This window comes from Lethenteron reissneri, chromosome 49 (assembly GCF_015708825.2).
Source record: "Lethenteron reissneri isolate LAM-NWPU_2019-01 chromosome 49, ASM1570882v1, whole genome shotgun sequence".
NCBI classification, from domain to species: domain Eukaryota; kingdom Metazoa; phylum Chordata; class Hyperoartia; order Petromyzontiformes; family Petromyzontidae; genus Lethenteron; species Lethenteron reissneri.
In genome coordinates this window covers 1,203,095-1,224,149 of record NC_083827.1, presented here as the reverse complement: position 1 = coordinate 1,224,149, position 21,055 = coordinate 1,203,095, and positions in this window count along the sequence as shown.

Genomic DNA, 21,055 nt, shown 5'->3' with positions numbered 1-21,055 from the left:
AAGTAAGTGTCGTTCTTTTACACTGTTGTTGAAAACAAATCTCATGGTGGTTGTCAAGGGGACTTCAACTCGTAGCTTTGGCCGCGGGGGGAGGGGCATGCCCCCCCCCCCCCCCCGTGCTCCACTGAAGCCCCATGGGGTCACTGCGACCTGGACAGAAGCGCCCGCCAGATTCGCGATCTCCTCCTGCCCGCCAGGTTCGCGATCTCCTCCTGTCCGCCAGGTTCGCGATCTCCTCCTGCCCGCCAGGTTCGCGATCTCCTCCTGTCCGCCAGGTTCGCGATCTCCTCCTGCCCGCCAGGTTCGCGATCTCCTCCTGTCCGCCAGGTTCGCTATCTCCTACTGCCCGCCAGGTTCGCGATCTCCTCCTGCCCGCCAGGTTCGCGATCTCCTCCTGTCCGCCAGGTTCGCGATCTCCTCCTGCCCGCCAGGTTCGCGATCTCCTCCTGCCCGCCAGGTTCGCGATCTCCTCCTGTCCGCCAGGTTCGCTATCTCCTCCTGCCCGCCAGGTTCGCTATCTCCTCCTGCCCGCCAGGTTCGCGATCTCCTCCTGTCGGCCAGGTTCGCTATCTCCTCCTGCCCGCCAGGTTCGCGATCTCTTCCTGCCCGCCAGGTTCGCTATCTCCTCCTGCCCGCCAGGTTCGCGATCTCCTCCTGCCCGCCAGGTTCGCGATCTCCTCCTGCCCGCCAGGTTCGCGATCTCCTCCTGCCCGCCAGGTTCGCGATCTCCTCCTGTCCGCCAGGTTCGTTATCTCCTCCTGCCCGCCAGGTTCGCTATCTCCTCCTGCCCGCCAGGTTCGCGATCTCCTCCTGTCCGCCAGGTTCGCTATCTCCTCCTGCCCGCCAGGTTCGCGATCTCCTCCTGCCCGCCAGGTTCGCGATCTCTTCCTGCCCGCCAGGTTCGCTATCTCCTCCTGTCCGCCAGGTTCGCGATCTCCTCCTGCCCGCCAGGTTCGCGATCTCCTCCTGCCCGCCAGGTTCGCGATCTCCTCCTGTCCGCCAGGTTCGCGATCTCCTCCTGTCCGCCAGGTTCGCGATCTCCTCCTGCCCGCCAGGTTCGCGATCTCCTCCTGCCCGCCAGGTTCGCGATCTCCTCCTGCCCGCCAGGTTCGCGATCTCTTCCTGCCCGCCAGGTTCGCTATCTCCTCCTGTCCGCCAGGTTCGCGATCTCCTCCTGCCCGCCAGGTTCGCGATCTCCTCCTGCCCGCCAGGTTCGCGATCTCCTCCTGCCCGCCAGGTTCGCGATCTCTTCCTGCCCGCCAGGTTCGCTATCTCCTCCTGTCCGCCAGGTTCGCGATCTCCTCCTGCCCGCCAGGTTCGCGATCCCCTCCTGCCCGTGGCTCCTGAGCCGAGGTCCCACGTGATGGCGGGGAATTTCAATTCCCTTCCTACACCCACATACACACACACACACAGATACACACACACACACAGCTACACACACACACACACAGTTACACACATACAGCTACACACACAGCTACACACACACACAGCTACACACACACAGCTACACACACAGCTACACACACACACACAGCTACACACACACACAGCTACACACACAGCTACACACACAGCTACACACACAGCTACACACACACACAGATACACACACAGCTACACACACACACAGATACACACACACAGCTACACACGCACACACACACAGATACACACATACACACAGATACACACACAGCTACACACATACACACAGCTACACACACGCACAGCTACACACACGCACAGCTACACACACGCACAGATACACACAGCTACACACACACACAGCTACACACACACACACAGCTACACACACACAGCTACACACACAGCTACACACACACAGATACACACACAGATACACACACAGCTACACACACAGCTACACACACACACAGAAACACACACACAGCTACACACACACAGCTACATACACACAGCTACACACACGTGTGTGTGTGTGTACGCGACAGACGGAACACGCATGCCGTAGATGCAGCTGCCCATTGCACGCCAAGAGGGTGTACAGTGAGAGAAATAAGTGTTTGACCCCCTCTCAATCGGAAAAATATCTGGCTCCCAGGTGTCTTTTATACAGGTAACGAGCTGAGATTAGGAGCACACTCTTAAAGGGAGTGCTCCTAATCTCAGCTTGTTACCTGTATAAAAGACACCTGTTCACAGAAGCAATCAATCAATCAGATTCCAAACTCTCCACCATGACCAAGACCAAAGATCTCTCCAAGGATGTCAGGGACAAGATTGTAGACCTACACAAGGCTGGAATGGGCTACAAGACCATCGCCAAGCAGCTTGGTGAGAAGGTGACAACAGTTGGTGCGATTATTCGCAAATGGAAAAAACACAAAAGAGCTGTCAATCTCCCTCGGCCTGGGGCTCCATGCAAGATCTCTCCTCGTGGAGTTGCAATGATCATGAGAACGGTGAGGAATCAGCCCAGAACTACACGGGAGGATCTTGTCAATGATCTCAAGGCAGCTGGGACCATAGTCACCAAGAAAACAGTTGGTAACACACTATGCCGTGAAGGACTGAAATCCTGCAGCGCCCGCAAGGTCCCCCTGCTCAAGAAAGCACATATACATGCGCGTCTGAAGTTTGCCAATGAACATCTGAATGATTCAAAGGACAACTGGGTGAAAGTGTTGTGGTTAGATGAGACCAAAATGGAGCTCTTTGGCATCAACTCAACTCGCCGTGTTTGGAGGAGGAGGAGGAATGCTGCCTGTGACCCCAAGAACACCATCCCCACCGTCAAACATGGAGGTGGAAACATTATTCTTTGGGGGTGTTTTTCTGCTAAGGGGACAGGACAACTTCACCGCATCAAAGGGACGATGGACGGGGCCATGTACCGTCAAATCTTGGGTGAGAACCTCCTTCCCTCAGCCAGGGCATTGAAAATGGGTCGTGGATGGGTATTCCAGCATGACAATGACCCAAAACACACGGCCAAGGCAACAAAGGAGTGGCTCAAGAAGAAGCACATTAAGGTCCTGGAGTGGCCTAGCCAGTCTCCAGACCTTAATCCCATAGAAAATCTATGGAGGGAGCTGAAGGTTCGAATTGCCAAACGTCAGCCTCGGAACCTTAATGACTTGGAGAAGATCTGCAAAGAGGAGTGGGACAAAATCCCTCCTGAGATGTGATTGCCAACAAGGGTTTTGCCACCAAGTACTAAGTCATGTTTTGCAGAGGGGTCAAATACATATTTCCCTCATTAAAATGCAAATCAATTTATAACATTTTTGACATGCGTTTTTCTGGATTTTGTTGTTGTTATTCTGTCTCTCACTGTTCAAATAAACCTACCATTAAAATTATAGACTGATCGTTTCTTTGTCAGTGGGCAAACGTACAAAGTCAGCAGGGGATCAAATACTTTTTTCCCTCACTGTATATGCACGTCGTGGTGTGTGCGCCGCACGTGCTGTGCACGACGGTCCCCAAGGGCCGTGCGGCCAGTCGGGTGTCAGGGCCGCTAGCGAGGCGCCAGCGAGGCCGGGCCGCTTTGGCCAACACCTCGCATCTCTTCGACGCCGAGGGACGGCACGAGTGGGAATGTTGCACCGCGCACTCTACTTGCTTCACTGCCGTCATTGACTTTGTCTGCCCCCTGCCCTCCTCGAGGTCTCACCCTGGTCACACAAAACAAACTCGAGACTTGAAAAACGTGAAACGTCGTCTCCCACAGCAGCAGGGATTCGTTTCACGCTCAGTCTACTTACACAGAGGCCGCGTCAGGTCGCCTCTGATGCCACAACGACGCTGCAGGATCGCAGTGCAGTGCGCGCCAACCGCTGCTGCTACCCGCACGCACGCACGCACATTACATCACTTGACTCATGAACTCTAAGGGATTCCATATTCACCGTCAACATTTAGCTTCTCGTTATTGAATCTTAGCACACGCAGAATATTGTCCCCCCCCCTCCCCCAGCACGTCCGATTAGCACGGTTGGCTACGAACGGTGCGAAAGAAATGTTCAACGCACATTCATATGAGGGATGTCATGGCAGAACAACGTGGCAAGAAAGCATCGTGGACGTTGCAATTGGCGATGCGTGTGTGCGGGACGGAGGGGGGCATTGACCCAGAGCGCGCAGTATGTGTGTGTGTATGTTGAACTTCTTTCGCACCGTACGTAGCCAAGCGTGCTAATCGGAGGTGCGAAAGTGTGTCATACGGAGAGCAGCTCCCAAGGGGAAGGCGCACTGCCAGATGGTGAAACATTGCCGAGGTTGGGTATGAAGCCAGGGATGAGGCAGAGTACTGTATACCTGCATGGGCAAAGACAAGTCCCCCGTATAGCCTGCGCAGACTCATGGGGCAAGTGCTGTTTGCGAGCACCTATGAAGGCTGGAATGGCACACGAGGGGCAAATTGGCCAGCGCCCAATGCTGATTTTACACACCGCACCCTAGGTTCCATTTAGGGCTGAGTCGACCTGGGGGAGGCCCCACTTCTGTTAACACTTGCCACTGGTATTTGCCGTGGCTGAGAATCAAATGTCAGCGCACTGCGCTCACCGCTACGCCACCGCTCTCAACATCACTTAGAATAGATAAACAGATGTGTCACATGTATATCACACAACACACAAACACACAAACAGACACGTCACGTGTCTACCACACAGACACATAAACAGATGCGTCACATGACTTGATAAATAGTCACATTCAGAGGTTCATCTTCTTGGTTCTTTCGTAAAGTCACGTAGAAGGGAAATAATACAATAAAAGAAGTACAACATAATGTGAGAATTTCTTTTTATATTATGTTTTATTTTTATCATTTTATTATTTCCCTTCTACGTGACTTTACCGAAAGAACCAAGAAGACGAATCCCTGCAGTCACGAAAGCTTTAAATCGAAAGATTCAGAGGTTAATATTCGATTAGGTTTTTTTTGCGCTACCTTTGTGCTATCTTGTTCATGTTGTCTGTTTCGGTGGAGTCATCGTGTGTGTGGTGTTCTCTGTGTGTGTGTGTGTGGCGTTCTCTGTGTGTGTCTCTGTGTGTGTGTGGGAGTCTCTGTGTGTGTGTCTCTCTGCGTGTGTGTGGTGTTCTCTCTGTGTATGTGGTGTTCTCTGTGTGTGTGTGTGTCTCTGTGTGTGTGAGTGTCTCTGTGTGTGTGGTGTTCTCTCTGTGTGTGTGTGGTGTTCTCTCTGTGTGTGTGTGTGCTGTTCTGTGTGTGTGTGGTGTTCTGTGTGTGTCTGTGGTGTTTTCTGTGTGTGTGGTGTTCTCTGTGTGTGTGTGGTGTTATCTGTGTGTGTGAGTGTCTCTGTGTGTGGGGGGGGGGGTCTCTGTGTGTGTGTGTGTCTCTGTGTGTGTGTGTGGTGTTCTCTCTGTGTATGTGGTGTTCTCTGTGTGTGTGTGTGGTGTTCTGTGTGTGTGGTGTTCTCTGTGTGTGTGTGTCTCTGTGTGTGTGTGGTGTTCTCTGTGTGTGTGTGAGTGTCGCTCTGTGTGTGGTGTTCTGTGTGTGTGGTGTTCCCTGTGTCTGTGTGTGGTGGTCTCTCTGTGTGTGAGTGTCTCTGTGTGTGTGTGTCTCTCTGTGTGTGAGTGTCTCTGTGTGTGTGTGGGGGGGGGGTCTCTCTGTGTGTGTGAGTGACTCTGTGTGTGTGAGTGTCTCTGTGTGTGTGGTATTCTCTCTGTGTGTGTGAGTGACTCTGTGTGTGGGTGTCTCTGTGTGTGTGTCTCTGTGTGTGTGTCTCTGTGTGTGTGTTGTAATTACCAACACGCTCTTCCGGCATCGGCGCATCCACACAACATCATGGATGCATGCCGGGTCCAAGAAAGAACATCTGCTGGACTACATAGTGACGGACCAGCGGATGCGAGCCCATGTCCTTGACACCAGGACCTACCGTGGAGCTGATCTGCCCTCTGACCATCGACTAGTCATCTGTAAGATGCGCCTGCCATTCTTCCACTCCGGTTGTGGGTGTACACCCAGGACCCCATTCCAACCAAAAGTGGCCTGGTCTCAGTTAGCTGATGAAAGTTGCAAGCGAGAATTTCATCATCGCTTGCAGCTGGGGTTGGCATCGTCCCCCACTCCACCTGATGTCGAGGGTAAATGGGCGAGGTTTAAGACTGTGACTCATGCAGCTGCAATGGCTGCTTTGGGTACGCGGTCCAGACCTACCCAGAAACCCTGGCTGACAGAGGAGGTGTTCATGTTAATTGAGAAAAAGCGACAGGCCCACTCTCATCGGCTACAGCATCCCACGTCAGAGAATGAGGAGGTTAACCGCAGCCTTCGCTCGGAGGTTCGGAGAGCCGTAAGGCGCTGCAAGGATGGGTGGTGGTCGCGGGTTGCTGAGGAGATAGAGTCTGCCTCAGTGGCCCGCGATCACAAATCACTATTTAACTCCATCAAAAAAGTAACCTGCAGCGCCACACCTATTACCATCATTAGGGGAAAAAACGGTGATCCAATCTCCGACCCCCAGGAACAGGTTTGCAGATTTGCTGAGCATTTCTGTGAGGTCCTGGGGGAGGGAAAATCTCTCAGCCAGGAAAATATCATGGCACAAAGCGGGGATAACCCTGCTGAGGCTGCGGTGCCTCAAATATTGGAAGAGGTCACCCCCTGTGAGTGGCTGGCTGAGGTGCCATCTGTTGAGGAAGTACTGAAGGCGATCTGAGACCAGGAAAGGCACCGGGCAGAGATGATCTCCCAAGCGAAATGCTGAGGGAGGGTGGCGTTTGTGCACAGACTGCCCTATATGACATCATAACAACAGTCTGGACCGCTGTACGGGTACCGCAGGATTGGAAGGATGCCCTGGTGGTCCCCCTCTTTAAGAAGGGGGACCGCACAGACTGCAAACAACTACAGGGGTATCTCACTCCTCAGTGTGCCGGGAAAGGTCCTGGCAAGGATTATTCAACATCGCCTTGCTAGGCACGCTGAGGAAAGGCTTGCAGAACCCCAATGCGGTTTCAGGAAAGGACGGTCCTGCACAGATGCCATATTTTCTGTTCGTCTGCTACAGCAGAGGTGTAGGGAATTCCAACAAGACCTACATCTCTGCTTTATTGACCTGGTCAAGGCCTATGATACCATCAGTAGGCCTGGGCTCTGGGTTGTTCTTCGTGCTTTCGGAGTCTCTGACCCTCTGCTCACGATCATTAAGGACCTTCATGATGGTGAGCGGGCCCGGGTAAAACTACGTGGCCGGGAGTCGGAGCCTTTCCCTGTACACCTTGGGGTGCGACAGGGATGTCCTCTGGCTCCTACATTATTTAACATCTATTTCGACTGCGTAGTTCGTGAAGCCTTCAATAGCTGTACCGGGGGCATTTCCATTTGGTACAGATATAATGGGAGGCTGATCGACGCCCGGGTGCGATCAAGGGATGGCTCCCTATTGGTCAACCACGTTATGTATGCCGATGATTTGGTAATAGCTGCTCATTCAGAAGAGGAGTTGGAGACGCTGCTGTTGAGACTGGAGCGTGCCACTAGGAGGTGGGGCCTTACCATCAGCCCCACCAAAACTAAGCACCTGCCTGGGTATTTTGTACCATCGGACACTCCACCCCCACAACTCCCAATCGGTGATGGGGCAGTTGTGGAGAGAGTGGAGAGTTTCCCATACCTGGGCAGTGTGCTTATGACCGGCTCCAGTTTATCAGCAGAGGTCTCACTCTGAATCAGTCGAGCGGCAATATCTTTTCATCGGTTGCGTAACGCTGTGTGGAAGCTACCTGGTCTGTCGCTCCACACGAAGCTTCAGGTCTTCTCGGCCACGGTCATTCCCTCCCTTCTCTACGCTTGCGAAACGTGGACCCCCCCTAATGGAGCATCTTCGCCGGTTGGAAACATTTAGGCTGGCCTGCCTACGATCCATCCTGGGTTTAACCAGGCTGGATTGTGTGAGGAGCTCACAAATCCTTGAAAGATCTGGGCAAAGTCCCATCGGTGAGTTCCTCCGGTAGGCAAGGCTGCGTTGGCTGGGTCATGTAGCCTGCATGCCCAGCCACCGCATTCCTAAACAGCTTTGTTCTGCCGGATCGAGGTGGCTAAACGGGCGCGGCACGGGCTAGAGAAGAGATGGAGTGATGTGGTACAGGAGGACGTGGAGCTGAGTGGACTTGCCGATGACTGGTACCAGCGGTGTCAAGATCGGCCTCAGTGGAGGAGGCTCGTGAAGGACGCTACTGGGCAGTTGGAGTCAGTCGCCCTCCAACAACAACGGAGGGCGGAAGAGCGACGCTCACAACAACGAGCGGAGTGCCGGGTGGCTAAAGCACAGCAAGTTGGTACAGTAGGGGGCACAGGTGGTGCATCAGCCAGTCATCTTGGTCATCTCAGTCAGTCGACCCGTGGCACCTGCTGGGTCTGCCCCGTGATCTCCTGCCAGCGGGCGTTCGACACTTCACGTGGCCTCAAGGTGCACTTGGCCTGGCACAAGCGTCGTGGTGACGTCACCGCCACTTAGTGGCGAATGGCGGTAATTGTTGTTGTTGTGTGGTGGTCTCTGTGTGTGTGTGAGTGTCTCTGTGTGTGTGTCTCTGTGTGTGTGTCTCTGTGTGTGTGTATCTGTGTGTGTGTGTCTGTGTGTGTGGTATTCTCTGTGGGTGTGTGTGGTATTCTCTGTGTGTGTGTGTGCCGTCAGCGTTCGGCTCTCTCCACCGTCTCAACATCGGGGGGCCTCTCTCGTTTTGCGCCAACTCGTTGTCCGCCCGGTGTGGCTCCGGTTACTTCCAAGTCCCGTTCGCGAGATGCGTTTTGCAGCTTTGCGCAAATCGATCGATTCTCACGCGCGCACAATTCCACGCGTCCGTTGCGAGTTTTTAAAAATTGCGTTGTTTTAATCGGTGCATGAACAGAATGACGGCTACGTGCCGAATGACGATATTCTGCAGGAGCGTGCAGCGTGAGAAGTCAACCCTGTACATTGTTGCTCGTACAGTGTGTATGTTGAACTTATTTCGCACCGTACGAGCCCGAACCGCGCTAAACGGAGGTGCGGTTAACCACAAAATGGTCAACTGCATTTTGTGCTGTGATGTTGTGCTGTGATGTTGTGCTGTGATGTTGTGCTGTGATGTTGTGCTGTGATGTTGTGCTGTGATGTTGTCAGTGTAAGGAAGCTTCAGCTCGTGGTCGGACTCACATTTCGTGGACGCGACAGAGCCACGGGTCTGTCCAGGCCAGTGACCGGCAAAACACTGCCGCAGCCGGCACACCACATTCAGTATACATTCATTTTTACCAGCCACCTGCCCCACTGCAGTCTATTCGAAACCCCGAAAGTATCCGGTGAGGCATTCAGCGCTGGCCCACCTCGTGGACACGCAGGCCTCGAACGCGTGACCGTGGCGTCGGCAATACCCGGGACCATTGTCCCATCGGCAATAACCGCGACCATTGTCCCATCGGCAATACCCGGGACCATTGTCCCATCGGCAATACCCGGGACCATTGTCCCATCGGCAATACCCGGGACCATTGTCCCATCGGCGTCCACAAGGACCAGGCTCACCGGTGAGCTCGCTTGGGAGGCAACGTCCCGACAGGACTGGCCACGTGCAGTGAAGAGTGAGTGCCCTCGCTGTGCTGGTCTCTCTGTGTGCGTGTAACATCGGGAGTGGGGAGCGGTGGTGTAGTGGTTAGCACTACGCTGCGCTACAAACCCGACGACCCGAGTTAGATTCCCGCTCACGGCCACTGACGATTATCTGAACCGGTCATGGGCCTTTCCTAGGTCGACTCGGCCTCAAATGAGTACCTTGTGCGGTGTGTAAACGTCACCACTGGTGAGACAAAGGCGGCCGGGCGTGGTGCTGGCCACCCACCCCCTCGTGTACCATTCCGGCCTTCACAGATGCTTACTAACAACAATTACCCAACAGTCTGGAACTGCAGTCTTTTGGGTCACACGCTGCACTACGAGTCTACTGATCTGGGTGTGATTCCAGGTCACGCATCTTGTCAGCGCCAATAGATACCTGAACCAAGCAATGCATGTATGGTACGTCTGTTGAATTTCTTCCGCGCCGTACGGAGCCAACCGTGATCATCGGAGGCGCGAAAGTGAGCTCCCCCTGTGCTTACTCAGCCTAAAATGATCGCGAGTGTGACAGCGACCGGCGCGGGTCCCAGCGTGAATGATCGCGATGAAGGAGGCGGCACGTGGAGGTGCCGTCACAGAGAGTTGCGGAACAGAACAACGTTCGTGTCGTCATCCTATCCGACGACGAAATGGTTCACCGCATCCGCCCTGGACGTGTTAGCACGCAGCCAGATCGGCGCGGTATTATAAACACGCCGGCAGGGGATCTTGACAAGACATCGCCACGGCGACTGGGGCGTTCTTCTCCCCACGCGAGACCTTTCCGCTGCCTCTGGCTCCGCACCCCCCACCACCACCACCGCTGACGGAGGCGGCTCTTTGGGAGTCGTATTTCGACACCCGCGTTCATGCCCCTGATTCGTAACGGCGCAGTAACAAAACAACTTAACACGTGGAGCGCCCTGTTCATCTTTGCAGGATTGGACCGAGGTCGATTAAGGTGGCTTGCTTCGGCCGATGACTCTTCCCTCGGGCAGACCTGATGCGAGCCCGGATCATGCCCTTCCCCAGCCTGGTGCCCTTCCCCAGCCTCGAGCCCTTCCCCAGCCTGGTGCCCTTCCCCAGCCTGGTGCCCTTCCCCAGCCTCGCGCCCTTCCCCAGCCTCGCGCCCTTCCCCAGCCTGGTGCCCTTCCCCAGCCTGGTGCCCTTCCCCAGCCTGGTGCCCTTCCCCAGCCTCGCGCCCTTCCCCAGCCTGGTGCCCTTCCCCAGCCTTGCGCCCTTCCCCAGCCTGGTGCCCTTCCCCAGCCTGGTGCCCTTCCCCAGCCTCGAGCCCTTCCCCAGCCTCGCGCCCTTCCCCGCCCTTCCCCAGCCTCGCGCCCTTCCCAGGATCGTGATGCTCTCAGGCCCTTCCCGCGGCTGTGTCCCCACGGTCGTCGCGTCTGGCCCCGTGACGTTACAGGCCACCCGGGACCTGCAGGTCACCTGGGAGCTGCAGGCCACCCGGGAGCTGCAGGCCACCCGGGACCTGCAGGCCACCCGGGACCTGCAGGCCACCCGGGAGCTGCAGGCCACCCGGGAGCTGCAGGCCACCCGGGACCTGCAGGCCACCCGGGACCTGCAGGCCACCCGGGACCTGCAGGCCACCCGGGACCTGCAGGCCACGGGACCTGCAGGCCACCCGGGAGCTGCAGGCCACCCGGGAGCTGCAGGCCACCCGGGACCTGCAGGCCACCCGGGAGCTGCAGGCCACCCGGGAGCTGCAGGCCACCCGGGACCTGCAGGCCACCCGGGAGCTGCAGGCCACCCGGGACCTGCAGGCCACCCGGGACCTGCAGGCCACCCGGGAGCTGCAGGCCACCCGGGACCTGCAGGCCACCCGGGAGCTGCAGGCCACCCGGGAGCTGCAGGCCACGGGACCTGCAGGCCACCCGGGAGCTGCAGGTCAGCCGGGAGCTGCAGGCCACCCGGGAGCTGCAGGCCACGGGACCTGCAGGCCACCCGGGAGCTGCAGGTCAGCCGGGAGCTGCAGGCCACGGGACCTGCAGGCCACCCGGGACCTGCAGGCCACCCGGGAGCTGCAGGCCACGGGACCTGCAGGCCACCCGGGACCTGCAGGCCACCCGGGAGCTGCAGGCCACCCGGGAGCTGCAGGCCACGGGACCTGCAGGCCACTTCGGACCCGCAGGTCAGCCGGGAGCTGCAGGTCAGCCGGGACCTGTAGGCCACCCGGGACCTGCAGGCCAGCCGGGAGCTGCAGGTCAGCCGGGAGCTGCAGGTCAGCCGGGACCTGTAGGCCACCCGGGACCTGCAGGCCACCCGGGACCTGCAGGCCAGCCGGGAGCTGCAGGCCACGGGAGCTTCGCTCGCAGGCCGCGGTGGGGCTGGTTGAGTCACGGGGGGTCACCGTGGCATCGCGCGATGCCTCCGCTGTGATGTCACTCTCCTCGCTCATCCACCTGGGCCGTGGTCGTTTTTGAAACGGCACGGAGATAAGAATCGCGAAACAAGTCGCTGTAAACTAAACACAGCCAGGCCTCAGCTGTGGTCACTCGGAACTTCGCTTCGTCCTTTCTTGGCTATGGACATTCCACCGCTGGGCAAACGTCTTCTCGCTCTTCGTGTTCTCTTGCCTCATCCTCCTCCACCCATCCATTCCGCGCCTCCCAATCTTCTTGTCTCGTCTCGCCATCTCATTTTCTGTCCACCTCTGTTCCGACTTCCCTACCTTCGGCCCCCATTCCACTGTTAATCTCTCGCCCATCTGTCATCTGATGTGGCAGCGAGACGTCCTGCCCGAATCCATCTCACAATGTTAGTGTTGTTCACCTTGTAAATTACATCTGTTATCGCAGTTTTCATTCTGTTTTATGTCTACATTCATCCGACCTCCCTCCATTCAAAATCGCCCCCTTTCAAATCGCTCCTTCTGCAAGCGCCGCATTCCACTGGAGTCGTCAACCTTTAGCTCATCGCCAGCTTTGTGCCCTGGCTAGGAGACTGCTCCTCAGCGTGTCACAACAGTGCCGCTGACGACAACAACGTCTCGGTGCGGCCGAATGAAGACGAACGTCTTCACCTGCGTCCGCACGCTGCGCGTCTCGAGAGCGGCGCCGCGCTGCGGACCCCGCTCGCAGCGCGGCTTGGCCGGAGGCCGCGGCCGCGGCGGCGTTACAGCCGCAGCGGCGGCTGCTGCTGCTGCAGGGCTAGGTCAATGAGGCGCAAAGCGAAGCAGGCGGTGACACCCTGTAAACATCCCAGGGAGAAACCGTGAACGCGATTAGTGATCGCAGTTCACTCGCAGCATTGGCTGAACAATGCTGCGCTCGCCACGCCAGCCTCTATAATCTCCCACAATCTCAACACACTTATATTCAATGTTTCAACTCTCTCCCCTGCAAGACGTGGAGTCAACGCTTCGGCAATATTTAATCAGCTGTGGATGTGTATGAATGACTGGGTGTGTATGAATGAGTGGGTGTGTATCCATGAGTGGGTGTGTGTACATGAGTAGGTGTGTATGAATGAGTGGGTGTGTATCCATGAGTGGGTGTGTGTACATGAGTGGGTGTGTGTACATGAGTGGGGTCTGTATAAATGAGTGGGTGTGTATGAATGAGTGGGTGTGTATCCATGAGTGGGTGTGTGTACATGAGTGGGTGTGTGTATATGAGTGGGGTCTGTATAAATGAGTGGGTGTGTATGAATGAGTGGGTGTGTATGAATAAGTGGGTGTGTATGAATGAGTGGGTGTGTATACATGAGTGGGTGGGTGTGTATAATGCATCACGCCTCTATCGTACACGCATGGTATTTGTGTAAACAGTGATGAGTGACCAGGTTGGGGTCATTGAACACGCTACACGAGGTAATCTATTTTTTATTTCATTTCTTCCCCACCAGATAGGGCCCACTGAGCTATGTAGCTCTTCTTCAGAAGCGACCACAAATGATAGTTCAACGAAGTGGTTTATCGCGTGGAAATGTATAGCAACCAAATACTCTAAACGCGTGATGCTGATTCTAAATGTGACGGGGAAAACCGGAGGACCCGGAGAAAAATCCACGTGACCACGGGGAGACACCGCAAACTCCAGATATACAGCGGCAGGCGTAAGGGTCGGGATCGGACCCACGGACCTCCTGCATACCAGGCGAGGGAGTTAACATCTCCTTGCCACCGCAGCGCCTCGATCTGCTTTTCATCTCAAGGTGGGAGCCTAAATCCCGACGGTGGAACTGACTCACGGCGCTCCAACGTGGCCGCTGGGAGCCGAGGGGGCCGCTGGGAGCCGAGGGGGCTGCTGGGCCACCACCTCTTTCACGTTGCCCACCGAAGGTCGCGAGGCGGGTGGCACCGGCCACAAGCGGGTGCCAAATGTAACGGCACTGAATCCCCTCTTCGCACCCTCCGGGATCCTTTGCGATGTCTTCAAAATGTTTGTGTGAATTCTGGCGATTTCCTGCAAAGAGTCGGAGCAAATTTGCCGCGGTCCTAATGAGGTCAGTTTTTATTTTGAGCTGTGACACAGAGCGCCGCTTTGCACGAACAGCTTCTGCTGGCCGAGGTGTGGACCTTCCAGAAGTAATCTTCAACATTTTTGCAACGTCCCCCAGGAGAGAGACAGTGTGTAACAATAACTTTTTTTTTGTAAATCAACATACCTAAAAATACAAAACTCAAAATAAACAATCCTGCTTGAAGAGATGTCGCTTGTCGAAACCGGTCAAAAGAGTTTGCTTGTCTGGAAGCGATTCCTGCCGAGGTCGAGGCACTCGCAGGGACACCGCGTGGCTGCCGTGCTGCGTGAGAAATCATTTTTATCGTCGACGTGGAGAGACGGACACGTGCAGGAGACGCTGTCCATCATCATGGGACCGCCTTTGCCAGTACCAAAATATGATAATAGGGGTTTCCCCTTTTATCTGGCAACGAAACAGGTGTTAAGATGTTAAAACACCAAACTGAAACCTTTTACAAGGAATCGTGTCTGCATTAACCACAATACTTGTGGTCAGAATGCAAACAAAAAACACACTGATAATATATGCATTGTCCTTGAAACTGATTGGTCCACATCAGAGACAGCTTTCTTTTCAGCCTATTCTCAAACGGTGTTAGACCAGAGGACGCCAAAAGGCATAGACGTTGTCCGCTTATTTAATTCACGAAATGCAGCACTGCACAGCACACAGCACACACACGCGGTATGCGTTATGCCCTGGTCTGTACACATACACCACAACACACACTAATGTTTTCATTGAAACCGCGATAGCCCGGACCTTATTTCGAGAAATGACTTTGTGCGAGAGACGGCTGTGGCTTAGGGGCCAGGTCTTCATCCAGCAGTTGATTGATCATGCTCATCATTTCGCGAGTGCCGTTCCGGACCACCTCACCACCCCCTCGTGACGCGTGTGACGAACATTTCAGTGCATAGCCCTCAATATGATAACACGTTATGCCCCCTTAAAATTGTGTTCATATCTTTTAAGATTGCATAAAAACAAATTATGTACCCGATAGCATTTTTTCCCCCACGAGTCCGTAAGAGCGTGGGTGTGTATGTTTTGTCTGCACGAGCCTTGAGTCACGTAGGGTATTGTTAGTTCTACAGATGCACGATTACATCTAGCAGAGCGACTCTCAGTGGCAGCAAATAGTGACACGCGGATAACCTCGTGACTTGAGACGTATCCACTGTGCACAAGCACGCATTGTGGTGAACCTTTAGCGGTGAAAAAAAATAACCCATTGTATCTCGCTACTGTGCCGGTGGCACCTCCATCCATCGCATGAGCAATCACCTGTTAGTTACTAAACAAATATGAGGTCAATATGTCCTCTTCACAAATCTGTCCCTCCTCATAACAAAAAAATATAAAGGCGTTTTTGTGCACAGCCCAGCAGCCACACGACCTTCTGGAAGTAACACATTTCGCAGCCTTGGTCCAACACAGACGCAGCTCTGGGTCAGAGACTCGCAGCGTCTCGTCCGGCTTGCTGGAACCAACGCTGGTGGACTGCCACACGTGTGTTAGATAAGGGTCCTAGTTTGACCCAATACTACGTAAGCCATTGTATAACATAACTTGGTTACCTATACTCGCCACGACAAGCCCCCTCAGAGGGCCCATCACGGGCGGTGATGCGGCGACGCGGTGGGAGCGCGTTCTCCCATTCTTGCAGAGGTTCACGTTTCGATTCCAGCGGCCGCCCTGGTTAATACTGCGGATGTATTAACCGTAGGCGCGCCGTCTGTTTCAAAGTGGACGTTAGAAATTCCATGAGGTCGCGGTCCAGATTTGGCAAATGAAAAAATACCATAAATTTGCTCAATTGGGACTGTACGAAGCTGTCATCGCCCCCCTACTGCAAGAACTTGGCAGGGACATCCTGAAAAGAGTCTTGGGACCCAGTGAGGCTTTCCCTGGGTCAACAAGTGTAACAACGATAATAAAATCATCTTACCACAACCGCTGGGTTACACTCTACTCTCTCTCTTCAGCCATGCTGCTGAGTGAGACGCTTTGCTCTGTGCCTATCCGCTGAATTAGTCCTCAGGGCGAGGGTTGAGCATATTAAGTGAAACACACGTTTTATTTGTATTTGTGCAACCATCCGGAACTGGACTGTGACCATTACTCACTTTGACCTGACCATGACCACAACTTCTAGATTTGAAGCTTTCGTGACTGCAAGGATTCATACTCTTTGTTTTTTTTTCGGTAAAGTCACGCAGGTAAAACAATTAACAAAATAAAATAAATAAAAACTAAATTAAACCACGGCGTTTCGGAGGCAACACAAGCCTCCCTCATCAGGTGTAAAAGGGCACAGCAAAATTACTATAGCGAGTTAATTAGTTAATTTAGTTGTTTTCATTTTTTTTATTTTGTTGTTTTACCTATGTGACTTTACCGAAAAAACCCAAAGAGTATGACCACAACTGTTGCACATCCACTGCTGGAATAATCTAGATGAATGTCATGGTCAGAGACTGGGAGTCAAGCTCGGGATTTTTGCGGCAGCGCTGGCAAAACGTTCGTTGAAGTAATTTGTGAGTGATGCCTTGAGCCTCAGTCAGGGACTGAGTTCAGGAACCGGAGTGACTTCGTTCGCTCACGAGGCGACCAAGCAGGGGGGGGGGCTGCGTGCCCCCCCCCATCCAAATTCATTCCACCTCAGCGGCGAATCGCCGTTATGGTGGCCCCCCACTCAACAGCCCGACTGCCACCCCCCATACGAGAGGAGCTGGAGCCAGGCCCTGCGACCACATATCAAACACACTATCTGAGTCAGAGAATGTATTTATACTGCAGGAGGAATCCGATGAGCTATGACGCTCTTTTTCACAGATGTCCAGTAGTGGCGGGTAAGAACGCTACAACAACAAACACAAAAACAAAGTATAGGAAAGGAAAGCGAATCACAAAAAATATACAGATAAAACTAAACGTTTTATTTGACCAGGTAAAGCCCACTGAGGTATTATAGCTCTTGTTCAGAAGCGACCTGGCTATCACAAACGATAGCTCATCAACGTGGCTTATCACGTGGACATTTACAGCAGCCGTAACGTTATATAGCAGCGCCGACCTCCAGTTGCAAGTCAACACGGCCACGGCTGGAGAGCGAAGTGCTTCCTTCCGGGGTTCGTGTTGAGCAGCTGCAGCGTCGTCATTGTTGTTTACTGTGGACCCAGTTTGAAAAGTCAACATTTGATTTCCACAGCCGTCTGGCGTTTTACACAGGGAGTTACCAAAGCTTGCCTTCTTCTATAGCGCGAGCGTTATGGCGTCTTCCGTGACGAATGGCAAGTGCCGGCTGGGCTTGCGAGCTCGATCTGGACTCGGCGGGGTTGGCCACCTGACGTTGAGGGCTGCAGCACTGACACCGGACGCGCTTGTTGAAGGTGGCCCCACGGGATCACTCCCACGGGGGCAGCTGGGTGCCGGGCTCCTCTCGCACGATGCCGTCTGGTCAACATGCTAACAACGGAGTCCTTCGCTTCGTTCAACGTCAGGGTCATGTTTTCGTTTAATCCTGCGTGGTTTTGACGATTTTAAGTGATGGATAACCCAACATAAACCGAGCGTATATTAAACATCATCAACTGACGTTGACTCGGTGATCTCAAACAATAACTGGTGCATTTAAACACTTCTGTACACGGGTGGTGGAGGGTTAGTCAACACCACGTGGTCTAACGCAAAACAGCTATTAGGAACCTTTTGGGTTAGATCGCGTAAATGGATGCGTACATTTATACGATCGAACCCAATAAACTTCCATTATGGATAATATTGGTCGCCAAAGCCTACGTGTTTTTCTAACCTTTCGTGAATCTTTGCTCTGCTTGGTGTGGACGTCACCGAGAGGGAGACGTGGGGGGGGGGGGGCTCAGCACCCCGCCCCCCGCTGCTGGTGCCAGAACGGCCCCGCGCCGTCTCCGGGCCACCGAGCCCAGCAGGAGACTCCCGGAGCATCAGCGCCCCCCCCCCCCACCTGTCCCTATAACACCTGCAGAGTCAAAAATATTCAGGTAAGCTATATATATTTATACCAGGTAAGGCTCACTGAGCTAGACAGCTTATTTTCAGAAGCGACCTGGCCACACAAATGATAAACGAATTGGCTTATCGTGTGGACATTTATAGCAGCCAAATTGTCTAAAACGCATGTTTGTAAATGTGTAGGGGAAAACCGGAGGGTCCGGAGAAAAAAACCACGCGTCCACTGGGAGAGAGACACGCAAACTCCAAATATACAGCAGGCGTCAGCGTTGGGATCGAACCGACGACCTCCTGCATAGAAGGCGAGGTAGTTAACATCTCTCCACCGTGGCTCCCAAAAGACGTAATGGATCTCAATGTCTGTCACCTGGTGAAGGACACATGATTGTATGTTGTTCACCTGTCGACTCCAACATGTTGTTGCACAGTGACTGCGCACGCAGAAGAATACTAGTCATGCTGATGCAGCATCTTATTTGGTAGATTGTGGAACACGCCCTGTACAATCACCAAGTATTTAATACAAACAAATACACGTATTGATTCTCTCACCTTCAGGAAAATATTATCGTGGGCAATAGACTCACAGACCAGTCTCTGACAGGGCTTCGAGGCAACAGACTTCCAAACCAGTCTTTGACAGGGTCTTGACAAAAGACTCAGAGACTGATCTGTCCTCACCAACACATCAAAGCAAGACTTGACGTGGAAGGTGCACTACCTTTTAACGTGACTTCGAGTTCATAGGGCGCATTTGAATGCAGGCGCTGCCAAATAACCTTTCATCACCACGTTTATGTGACTGCGCGAAGGAGCGGTGAGCTCACGCAGTGACTCACCCCTTGCCCGCGGCAGGGCAAGGTTCCACGCGCATTTCCTGCAGGAGTTGCGTGGGTGCGTGCCAGCGCGCGTCACGTCTCTCTGTTGTGTCTCTGTGTGTCAGTGTGTGTGTGTCAGTGTGTGTGTCAGTGTGTGTGTGTCAGTGTGTGTGTGTCAGTGTGTGTCAGTGTGTGTGTGTCAGTGTGTGTGTGTCAGTGTGTGTCAGTGTGTGTGTGTCAGTGTGTGTGTCAGTGTGTGTGTGTCAGTGTGTGTCAGTGTGTGTGTGTCAGTGTGTGGGGAGTGGGGAGTGGTGGTGTGTGTCAGTGTGTGTGTGTCAGTGTGTGTGTCAGTGTGTGTGTCAGTGTGTGTGTGTCAGTGTGTGTGTGTCAGTGTGTGGGGAGTGGGGAGTGGTGGGTGTAGTGGTTAGCGCGCTGCGCTACGAACCCGGCCACACGAGTTCGATTCACGCTCAAGGCCAACACCAGTAACGATTATGTGAACCGGTCCTGGGCCTCCCCTAGGTCGACTTAGCCTCAAATGAGTACCTGGTGCGTTGTGTAAAGATCGCCACTAGGCAGACAAAGGCGGCTGGATGTGATGCTGGCCACCCACCCCCTCGTGTACCGTGCCGGCCTTCGTAGGTGCTCGCTAACAGCACTTGTTCCAACAGTCCGTTAAAGTTTAAACGGGGAATCTTTGCCTTTGTATGTATGTTGAACTTCTTTTGCACCGTACGTAGCCAACCATGCTAATCGGAGGTGTGTTTGCTTATGAATATTTGGGAGTGAGCACTGAGGAAGGAAAACGAATGGCCCGGGGAAGTTAATTCCAAACTCCTGGGTTTGAATCCCGGGCTCCCACCCGCATGATCACGTTGACGATGGCGCGTGTTTCCTAACCAACCCACTGCTGAATGAGGGCCTCACCATCTCGTGCGAAACTTGGGGGTTATTTTACTGCAAGTCACCACCACCCTGTTCAGTGTGCGTCGTGAAGGTTGGGTGCACGGCCGTGGCAGCAGAGCAGTGCAGTACAACTGACTTACCTGCAGTGCCCGCTATATAGCCCAGAAGCAGCCTATAGCACCTGGGTTTTCTGCACGGTGGTCGCACATCCAAGCACTATCCAGGCTTTACTCTGCGTAATTTCTGAGTGTTGACACATTCCGGGTAATGTGGTCACAGGCAAATGATTATAGATTATGGATTAATTCCAATGAAAGTCCAACTTAACACTCATTATCAGGAAGGTTCTACCTTGGGGTGGGGGGAGTGTTCTGCCAATGCTGCATTTAAATAATTCAGCATTTAGAAAAACTTATAGATAAATCCAAGGCATACATAGGTGGAGCTGCAAACGACACAAGCAAAGGTCACAGTGGCATCTGCTGGCCGAACTGTTGCTCACAGGTGAACTGGTGAGAGGAGGGAGCAAGTGGTTAGCACACTGCCCCGAGCAAGAGGTTAGCACACTGCCTCGAGCAAGTGGTTAGCACACTGCCCCGAGCAAGACGTTAGCACACTGCCCCGAGCAAGTGGTTAGCACACTGCCCCGAGCAAGTGGTTAGCACACTGCCCCGAGCAAGTGGTTAGCACACTGCCCCGAGCAAGACGTTAGCACACTGCCCCGAGCAAGACGTTAGCACACTGCCCCGAGCAAGTGGTTAGCACACTGCCCCGAGCAAGTGGTTAGCACACTGCCCCGAGCAAGTGGTTAGCACACTGCCCCGAGCAAGTGGTTAGCACACTGCCCCGAGCAAGTGGTTAGCACACTGCCCCGAGCAAGAGGTTAGCACACTGCCCCGAGCAAGAGGTTAGCACACTGCCCCGAGCAAGAGGTTAGCACACTGCCCCGAGCAAGTGGTTAGCACACTGCCCCGAGCAAGTGGTTAGCACACTGCCCCGAGCAAGAGGTTAGCACACTGCCCCGAGCAAGAGGTTAGCACACTGCCCCGAGCAAGAGGTTAGCACACTGCCCCGAGTTTGATTCCCACTCCACGGCTAACGCAACATCACTTGCGACTGACGTTAGCCGTGGATTGGAAATCAAAACCCGTCTTGAACCCCCTCTCCACTTCACCAGCCTGCGCTGACCGACGTGGTGAAGTATGGTTACACAACCCCCTCTCCACTTCACCAGCCTGCGCTGACCGACGTGGTGAA